Source organism: Cricetulus griseus, chromosome 2 (genome assembly GCF_003668045.3).
Source record: "Cricetulus griseus strain 17A/GY chromosome 2, alternate assembly CriGri-PICRH-1.0, whole genome shotgun sequence".
Lineage (NCBI taxonomy): Eukaryota > Metazoa > Chordata > Mammalia > Rodentia > Cricetidae > Cricetulus > Cricetulus griseus.
The window spans coordinates 282,270,253-282,280,851 of NC_048595.1; the positions used below are offsets into that span (position 1 = coordinate 282,270,253).

At 42.9% G+C, this 10,599-nt stretch overlaps 1 long non-coding RNA gene across 1 annotated transcript; it reads right to left on the minus strand.

Annotated features, from left to right (window-relative positions):
• Positions 1 to 1,057: 1,057 nt before the first annotated feature.
• Positions 1,058 to 5,376, minus strand: LOC118238244. The gene is made up of 3 exons (XR_004768031.1): positions 5,256 to 5,376; positions 5,069 to 5,113; positions 1,058 to 1,431 (listed from the first exon to the last, which is right to left on the minus strand). It is a non-coding gene; the product is annotated as an uncharacterized LOC118238244 (long non-coding RNA).
• Positions 5,377 to 10,599: the final 5,223 nt, after the last annotated feature.

Here is a 10,599-nt window from a genome sequence, read left to right on the forward strand (position 1 = left end):
GTCCCAAGCCTGGCTTGAACTCTGTATTCTTTTGCCAGAACTTCAGCTGTCAAGTTCCCTACCTCCTCATCCCTCAGCCCTTTCTTTCAAATCTGTATGCCTGAGGTGAGAATAAGAGAAGAGCACAGGCAGAGAAGCATGGTAGCCATGGGGGAGAGAGTCCACTGAAGATCTGGAGATGCTGAACCCCTTTCTAAGAAGGGATGGACAGTGAGCCCCGGGCACCACAGATGGAGACAAACACATGCAAGGTGCTTCACAGGTTCTGTCCAGAACAAGTTTCAGAGGGCAATTTTAAAGCATGCATTTAGAAAATGAGGAATTTTGTTATTAGAAAAAAAATGTGAATAGTTCCCAAGCTTCTCTAAAAAGCTCCTATTAAATTTTTGTGTGGCTAATAAATTAAGTCATTATTTATTCTATGTAGTGGAATGCATGCCTGGCCTGTGACTCAAGAGCCTCACTTGGTGAAATGGCAAGGCCAGTGGTTCAGGGTAACAACAGGGGATGGAGTCTCTGTAGCCACAGGGGGCTCAGAATTCTGACCTGTTAACCAAGGAGCTTGGTCTGGTCCATCCCTCAGTACAAGTTCTCTTCAGCATTTCTCAACTGGGAGAGCCCCGGCTTCCCTTCTGGTGATTATTATCAGTTATTATTATTATTATTATTATTATTATTATTATTATTATTATTATGTCCCTGTGGTAACAAAAGTAGAGGATTTTATCCAATGCCTGGTATGTGCAGTGTCTGGGGCTGTGTTGCAAGGAGGTGGCTTAGAAATTAATGATTAATGACCTGTGCATCTCAGTGTAGGCTGAACATAAAAAAAAACCCAACAACAAAACAACCCAAGTGTATTTACCTACTCTTTATATTTATTCCAAAACCCCTCTGCAGACACCAGCATTTTCTAATGTATTGAATACTAGTTGAGTAAGAACTCAACTAGTATTGATCAAATTCCATTTTCCTAGAAGATTTGGCACCTTTTCTTTCAACATTCTGATGTATCTGTCTATCTGCCTATCTATCTACCGTGTGTGTGTGTGTGTGTGTGTGTGTGTGTGTGTGTGTGTGTGTGTCTGCATGGGGTTTCAACTTTTCAAAATGTTATGAAGGATTATTTTTGTCTATGGTTCTGACTACACTGGGTGATGGCCTTCTGCTTGGCCGAGGTCCAGGGTGGCACAGTTACTCATGCCAACAAATAGGGAACACCCATTCCTTTTGACATTCACTGCCGTAATAGCTGAAGCATCTGTGTAGTTTCTTTGGATCATTAAGCAGCCTTTGACATGGGGATGACGTCTGTCCTCTCGCTCTGTTCTGTTCATATTCTGCTGGAGTTCTTGCTGCATTCCTGAAACTGTGCTAGGCTAGTTGTGGCCACAGGAGCACGACTTCACATCTAGAGAGATGGCAGTGTTACTGGAGAAACAAAAAGCCTTATTTACACATAGACCAATCAGGAACCAACACAAAATTCAAATTCTTATTGCAGTGCTTAAGGCTGAGCTTAGAACAAACATCCTTTGTCACAGACAGCTCAGAAACAGGACTATGGGTGACAGACAACAAATGGTGTGAATTTGAAAGGAAACTATCATTACCTATTTTTTATTTAAGCTCTATTTGATATAGACTCCTTTTTGTGGTGGGTGCTTTTGTGTCCTTTTGCCTGGGACCCTATTTTTAAAGGATTCTATTCCATGAGGGTTATTAGATATGCTTCAGCAGCTGTTCCCCCAACCCTCAAATTACCCTTTATTGTTGTATTGGTTGCATCACATGCTTGCTGAGTGAGCCAAGTTAGCAAGATTGGAAGCAAAACAACCAATAAACAATGGCAGCACAAGATAGAGTGATGTAGAAGTCAGGAAGTATAGATCCTATGGAGAACACCTTATTTGGGTTGTGGTGCATGCTGAAAATTCACATTTCCATGAGCTAGAAGTGAACACAGGAGGAAGTGGACCTGCTATAAGAGCTAACAAGCAAGGCATCACCATGTCATGTTTTGGATGTGAGATGTTCTCCATTGGCTCATATGTTTGAAGGAAGTAGGTCACTGGAGGCGGGCCTGAAGGTTTTATAGGATGGTTCCACTTCCTGCCTGAACTCCATTTCCTGTTTCCCTGATAAGGAGGGTAGTGAAGTACCAGAACACACTGCCACAGTGGCACCAAGCTGCCTGCTCCCATGCCTTCCTCACTAACACACTGTGTTCCTTCAAAGTGTGAGCCAAACCAAGCTTTCCTCCCTTGAGTTACATTGGCCAGTTATTATTATTATTTTTTTTTACATAGCAACAAGAACAAACAAAACCAAAACCAAGCAGCCTTCCCCAAACACACCACATTTTGAAGTAACTTAAATTATAGACTTTAAGTAGCTATGATGCTGACATAGTTTCTAAATTATTATCTCTAATAACATCCCCAGTAGCTTATAGAAAAATGACTAAGGAGACACAACTATTAAAATTATACCAGTTCTGATAAGGATGAAGCCTCTGATAACACAAAAGGACAGGTTTGCATTTGGGAGAGAAACTTCTCAGTACAGATTTATTGCTGATGGAATGACCTGCCAAACTCTTGGTGCTGCAGCCCATCTGATAAAGGTCACCAAGTGGACACCCGACGAGCTGATACACACAGCACCTGCCTGACCAAAAAAATTCTTTTTCTCAACCCAAAGGACATCCTCCTCTCAGAGTTAAACACAAATAAACTAAATTTCCCATTACTACACTCAATGTTTTATTTCCTTTCTGTCACATTAGACAGCGATCTGTGTTGCTAGGAATGTTAGGAAAGATGCCATGTGGCTGTTGTTTTCTGCTCTTGATCCTTAAAAAAAAATCCCCAAGCTCTCTCCCTTCTAAACTGGGAAGGCAACTGGAAAGAAGGGACCCAAAGAGTCTTTGAAATGGTGTTTGAAGAAGGACAATACATTATCTTTTTATCAGTATGACAAGTTTGGGCTTTTCAATAATAACCATTTCCCAAATTACTGCCTCTGACTATTAAGTGGGTAGGAAATGTGCCAGATCACACTCCCAGAGACTTGTAGATCTCAAAATGTGTCACCACCACCACCACCACCACCACTACCACCATCACCACCACCACCATCATCATTATTGTTGTTATTATTAGACTGAAATACCTGGTATGACATTCAAATCAGGTTTTGTGAACATCTCAAATTCCCTTTGCCTGCAAGTGAGTCTTTGGCTCAGAAGTGATAGGATTTACGCCCTTGCTCACAGCTGTCTCTAGCACATGCCCTTTCATGCTCCGGCCTGCTCCAGTTTTCCTGGCCTGGAGCCCCCTCCATTAAACAGGAGAAGAAGGTGGCAAGGATCAGAGAAAGAGCAGGGTCACAGGGAACTGGACCGGGACCTGAGCTTCATCCAATCGTCTGATTTTTTAAGTGGTTTGTTGTTTTAGAAGTGTCGGTCATGAGTGCTAAATCATAGCTAATGCCATCATGAAACAGGCCTTGGAGATTTCGTTTTAAAGAGATACTCCAAAATTCTGATCCTGGAAGTCAGAAGCACAGAACCCCAGCCCTGGGAGCAACCAGACCTGAGCCAGAGAAGGGCTCTGGATGCTTGGTCCAGCAAGTTTGGATGGCTTTGGGTAGGCAGCCTTCACTCTTGACTGCTCTCCCTCTGTGCCCACTCTCCTGAAACTTAACTAAGATTAGTGGGATAATGTTGATAGCTTATAATCAATGTAGAATTAATTCTAATTCAATAGATTTTGAACTAGAGCTCCCACCATACCCCACTCCTGTCTTTTTGGCTGATGAGTTAAGAATCTGCAGGCCTGGGAGGCTGGGGGTGGGAATCTACCCTCTTTGCCAAGGAGTTTCCACTGCATACTCTTCACTCACGTGTTTCTTTCCTTTTCCATGCCAAGACTTAAAAAAGGAGGTTTCAAATACTTTTTTAAAACGTGGTTTCTAAGTCATCTCAAGGCCACTAACACATGTTTGTCACACTTTCCTGAAGTGAGACGGCATATTAAGAGTTGATTTCATTTTTTATCCTTATTCTCTTTTAGGGATATAAGACATTATTTCAAATTATTACCCCAGAGACAGACATGAGAATTTTGTGCTATTCTCCCTCTCAAATCATTTTAAGTATTATATTTCATTTCATTTTGCCTCAATCTCTTGGACAGTTATTTTCTTCATATTTCCTTATATCATTTAAAAATTACATTTTACTTGGCCAGGGTCTAAAGAATTGCATTGAAAGACTAAGCAATAATTGGGAAGAAAAACCCCATTAGTACAATGAGAATGACCAGAAGAAATTGGCTAATTTCATCCGTCGTCTTCTGGGCTCTTAAAGGAAAATGGTTGAAATGTGTCTGCTATAAGCAACTGGCATTCTGAAATCGATTTAAGGTTGGAGCACATACACAAAAAAGAAAGGCCTCATTGAAAAAAAAATTAAATCTTAGATTTGGAGATAACTTTTAAAATCCCAGCAAGTTCTATGTGGAGAGGATAACAGCAATTGGCCTCCTCTCCCACCATTAGAAGCAAGGAAATGAGGCTAGGTAGCTGGTGTGAAGGGAGAGAAGAGAGTTCTTGGACCACTCAAGGCTTTTTAAAGTTTAAAGAGTGTTTTAGGGTTAAGAATCGCAACTATTTCTATGAGAAAACCTGCATGTTCCTGATATCTGGTGTAAGAGATACCAAGGAAGTCATCTTTTGGTTACTTGTTGCCTCCAGCAGCCTCCATTGACCTTAAGGGACCATGCAGTCCTTCCGTAGATTAACCGCCGCCCCCCCCCCCCACACACACAGGGCCCCTGTTTATTGCTGAAGCTTGGGCACTTCCACTGAAAGTCAGATTCACTGGGCTGCTGACTCCTTCCTCCCATGTCCAGGCCTCCTCCTCCCCCAGGAGACACATGGCTGGCCCAGTTGTTTGCAAACTGAATGAGAACATGTGTGGATTGACACAGTAAAGTCCGAAGCTCTAACCACCCCACTGTACCTCAACCCAGAAGGGCTATAGGACACAACAGTTGTCACTTACTCACGTGGGTAGGTGGAGGCTGTCTGGGCAGTTGAGTGGGAGGAACTAGAAGGCAACGGGGAAAAGAGGAAGGGGTTCAGGGAAGGAAGAGAAGTGAAACACTGAAGAGGAGTTGAAATGCTACTGGGAATCAAGGCGAAGCCGAAGTGTAATAGCAAAGAGAGCTGGAGTCCTCAGTCTACCTCACCTTCCGTGAGCATGGGTACAGAGAGTGAGACTGACAGGTTCATATTCTTGCTTCCTGTCCCAGGACTTGCTAGCTAGCTAGTCAGGATCGGCCTCCTTTATTTTTTGCTGACTCATCTTTCCTGATGCCTTATGCATAACATCTGTTACTGCCACGAGGGGGCGCTGTGTGTTTCTGTAGAAAGCAATTCTTTCTGATTATTTCGTTTTATGTGTGTGAATGTTTTGCCTGTATGTATGTATGTATGTATGTATGTATGTATGTATGTATGTACGTACGTATGTATGTATGCATGTATGTATGTACGTACTATATGCAGGCTTGGAACTGGAGCTATGAGTTAATGGTTGTGAACCACCATGTGGGTGCTAGGACTTGAACCTGAGTCCTCTGTAAGAACAACATGTGCTCTAAACTACTGAGTTGCTTCTCCATTTCCTAGTAAGCAATTCCTTACATATCGTCACAATGACATTTCATCAAAATTGCTTCTTAGCCTCCTTTCCCACCAGCAAGGACTGTAGGGTCTTTTTCATCATGATGACATCAGCACCACACATAGTGACCGTTGCCCTAATAACTGTTCACTGGAGACCTAGAGTTGTGGAAATTTCTAGTTCTCTGGGCTGTGGAGTCCTTGCCTATGCTTCGAGGAAGTATTCTAGTTGGTATCTAAGACATCCTCTCACGCCAGTCATCAAAGACTGCATACATTGTGTTTCCTGCCCAGTGCTGGAAACAATTCAATTGAAGACAAGAATGCTACCCCAAGGACACTGAAGACCTTGTGGGTCAAACTGTGATCATCTGAGATGCTGTTCATAGAGGACCTTGAATGGGGTCTGGGAGAATGTAAAGGTAACATTCCTACTGAGTAGGGAGATAAAGACTCATCCTTACATAGGAAGAAAGACTTGTCCACAGATTTACTCCAGTAAATCACTGCAAGTTCATTTAGGAGAGGCTTCAGTGGTAAGCCTGTTTCTCCAGAGTGATGGGGGAAGAGTGACCTAAGGGGAGTGATGCATACACTATATGCATATATTGTTCTATGCATATGTTTGTACAGCAGACAAATGTTATTAAATTGGGCAAAAGGCTAAGGAGATCAAAAGGTAAATCAATCTGGAGGGATGATGAGGTTAGACTGTGGAAGAAAGATGTATTCCTAATGAAAAGGTGGCAGAGACAATAGAATATGGGATGATGAGTTGGGTGATTTCTGTTCTGACCACAGCTATCTTAAATGACCTTAACTTACTAACTGTACAATATGTATGCCTACATGTGTGTGCATGTGTATCTCCAAATGTCATATCACATGTTGTAAATGTAGTCAATTCTTTACCACCAGTGTAAGACAATGCAAGGGTGGAGCTGGGTGGAGCATGGCTCTCAGGATTGTTACAGGAGAGGCTCTGGGAGGAAGTGCATGGTGAAAAGGGCTGGGGCTTTTCCTTCAGGGGCACAGAAGGGATTTTAGTACTGGGAATTCTCAGGATAGGCATGAAGTTGACATTCTCACTTTTGGTGCTGCTAGTTTTGTTTTCTTTGGATGCTAGCTGATGACCCAACAGTGGCTACCATTGTCTAACTGCTCATTACCACCTATGTAGAGTGTTAAGTCTTAGCAACCATTTCCTGTTCACTTTACTGACACAGTGACACCCCCACCCCCGCCCCCGTGTGTGTGTGTGTGTGTGTGTGTGTGTGTGTGTGTGAGTGAGTGTGTGTGTGTGTGTGTGTGTGTGTGTGTGTGTGTGTGTGTGTATGTGTGCTCATAGTCTCCTAGCTGGGAAATTGAGCCAGTAGGAATGTTAGGAAGCAATCCAAGTCCTGACTCTGCAGAATATTGGCTCAAGCCTTGGATCTAGGGTCTCCTTGGTTTCCAAAGCCAGCTGGGCAGGTCTTCAGGCAATCTAGTTACACGTGTGAACAAAGGGAGGGGGTCTTCAGGGCTTCAGTGCCACTCAGCCTGACTCAGGGCTTCCAGGGCCTGAGGAGAATACAGGTCTTTGCCATAGTCTTCCCTCTGTTAAAGAGGACAAGGCTGCCATCTCATTGGGGTATAGCTTCCTTCTCAAAGACAGTTCTTCAATAGCCTTCTCTGCCCACTGTGATAATTGAGCTACTCAACTTCTCCACAATTTCTTAGGTTAATTTTAGGAATTTACCTTTTCTAGGGAGGCTTACAGGCAGGTCTCCCCTCCCCAACTGTGGACGAACCAGATATTTGAATATATGAGCCTATGGGGGGGGAGGGCATTCTCATTCAAATCACTTAAATATATGACCCATTGGACTCTCCTTCACAAGGCCCTGGTGGAATCATGTCATCAACAGTACCCCAGTCTGTATATATCGAGTGACTCAGTAGTGAATGTACATGTAACAAAGAGCACTTTATAGTCCACATATTCATTCGATGCATTGGAAATAGTTGCTATTGACTAGAGCCAGATAGCTAACATATTTTTGTTGTAATAGGCAGATACTCAATAGTGTGTGTGTGTGTGTGTGTGTGTGTGTGTGTGTGTTATACCTAGACAACTTTTATAATCAAAGAAACTAACAGCAATATTCCAGTTATTTTGAACACAACCTAAAAAGATGGCTTCAGCCAAAAGTTATGGAAATGAAAAAAACTGATTCAAATTCTATTTTAAGATTTATAAAAACAGGGGTTGGAGAGATGGCTCAATGATTAAAATATACAAAAACATATTAATAGATACATATGTAAGTATATATATGTGTATATATGTTAATACAAATATAGATAGAGAGATAGATGATAGATAATCAGTTGAAGAAAACCAAAGAAACCAAAAATGGATAAAACAAACTTAAAGAAATTGGAATGGGAAGCTGAAGGAAAGACAACCAAAACTAGAAAGAAAAAAGTAAATCTGAGAGCTGCATCTGTGAAATGAATGGTAAAATAAACTTCTACACCTGACACCAAAGAAAAGGGGAGAAGAATTTAAATGTACAAAATAGGAATAAGTAAACAGTAAGTGGCCTTGTTGGAGGAGGTGTGTCATTGGGGGATGAGCTTTGAGGTTTCAAACGCCCATGGTAGGCCCAGCCTTGCTGTCTCTCTCCTTTTATCTTGCAGGTAAGATGCGAGCTCTCAGCCCCTGCTTCAGAGCCATGTCTGTCTGCCTGCTGCCGTGATCTCTGTCATGCACCACCTCACCCCCTAAAAGAAACTGTAAGCAAGTCCCTAATTAAATGCTTTCTTTTATAAGTTGCCTTGGTCATAGCAATAGAACAGTAACTAAGGCAAATGATTACATGGTTAGGTCTGTGGGGAAGCTGCTGGAATGTATTCTAAGACATTTTCTAAGTGTCCAAGGAGTTCCAAATGATTCCTGTTTACCTCCTCCTTTGCCATCTTGTCCTCAGCCCCCCCTTGTTATCACCAGGGGACATTTGAAGTAGAACAAAAGGAAAAATAAGTGTTCTGATTCTGGAATAATTAGATTAATATATGGTATCTTAACGATTTGAAAAAGCCTGTTTTAGGATTTTTTTAAAAAAAATTCTTAGTGTGCCACTTATTTAAAAACCAAAGGTGCTACCTGACATAGCCTATTACTTTGTAGTTTAATTTTACCATTCAAAATTAAGAATAGTTTGGGATCCATAAATTTAGTCAGGTTATAGTGCAAGAAAATTAGCAAAATTCAAATTGCCTTCAGGAATCCAAGACACTAGATTCTACGGTCGCTGTCTGATCTCCACAGGAAGATTCCTATATGGACCAGATGGGGGCAGCAGAGAGCCAACTGACGTCTATGAAATGGAAGGCCAGTGCCTGTCCTTGGAGCCCCAGGTGTTTGTGAAGAGGGGATAACTTAGGTAGAGGGAGTCAAGGTTTCAGTTCTCGCTGTGAAGGGAGTGAAGGAAGAGAAACACTACCACGGAGATCCGGATGCACCAGGAGCAGGAGTTGAAGGAGTGTACCTAGATATATGGCACACTAAGAACATGGTGCTAAAAGCAGAGGCAGGGGTGGTGGTGGTGACGGGACGGGACGGGACAGAAGAGAGGTGCTAGGGGAAGCCAGCAGGCTTCACTAATGTTCCCTTTGGACTTTTCCTACACGGTCGGTCAGGTTCCCATTCAGTCTTGCTGGATCTTCCAAGGGCAGTGACTGCAAATGAACTGAGACTGGAGAAAACCCATCTCTCTCGAGCTGAGATCGCCATGGAGTCTCTTCTTTCCATTAACTGAGAACTCTTGGACCACTTGGCCATGATCAGCATCAGGGCCTGGTGGCGAGGTCCACCCTCCGGAAGATTTTTCTCTAGCGTTAAAGACCTGCAGTTTTGAGCTCTGGTTTCCTTGCTGGTCTACCGCTTGCAACACGGTGCGCTCCCTGTGTGGTCTCTTCGTAATTATTTTCAAGCCGTGCTAATTAGCCGAGCCAACACACAGGCAGCCTCCTCTCCCCTGACTTGGCACCCTCAGACGTTGAATTTAGCACCCCTCATGGGAAGGCATTCTGGAGAGCCCCCATTTGCACCGCTCCTCATCTTCCCATCTCCACACATGTAAATCTGCCGTATTGGAGACTGCGATCCGATAAAGCATGATTCAAATCCTAGCAGATGGCGGTTTACCTCAAGGAGCATGGACTCCCCCAAATCCTAGGAGAAGAAACTTTTGGACAGTTCCTCGGAGCTAATTATAACCGTTTTCGAATTGTGCAGACAACCTGGAAATTGGCATAGAGAAGGGAGGAGGAAAAATAAAGTCAATACAGGAAAGAGTTCTGCAAAAGAAGAAAGGTCCCGGCTAGGCTTCAGAACACCCAACTATGAATACTGAATCTCATGAAAAAAAAAAATAGGTGGAGAGGTTTGGTTTCCATGATACCAGGAGCCCAATTGGTCTCTAGTCATCCCTGAGTCCCAGACAGTGTAACCACTACTTCTTTAGTAGCAATTAACGTCTCTCTGTCTTGATTTCCCTTTCTGGAAAGTGGGAATTACAGTGCTTTCTGACAAGTTCTCAAGACAGTTTCCTACATAAGAATGAAAAATATTCAGGACACATGAACAGATCTTTGGTTGGAAGGGGTTCAATGCCAGGAGGCAGCGCATGTTACCAGCAGTGAAGCCATACAGAGGAGGGTGGGTGGTGTTTCTGTAGAGAGGGCCACTAGTCGGGATGGGATTGACTACTCCTCTTGTTGCTGTCGCTCAGCTGTGTTGTTTGTAAACCTTTGGAATAATTATACAGTGTTTGTTCTCTATTGTTTGAAATACCCTCTAAAAGCTGAATATAGAACTCTGGTCCCCGCTGGTTCTGTTCTTTTTCACTTGGCAAAAGTTGA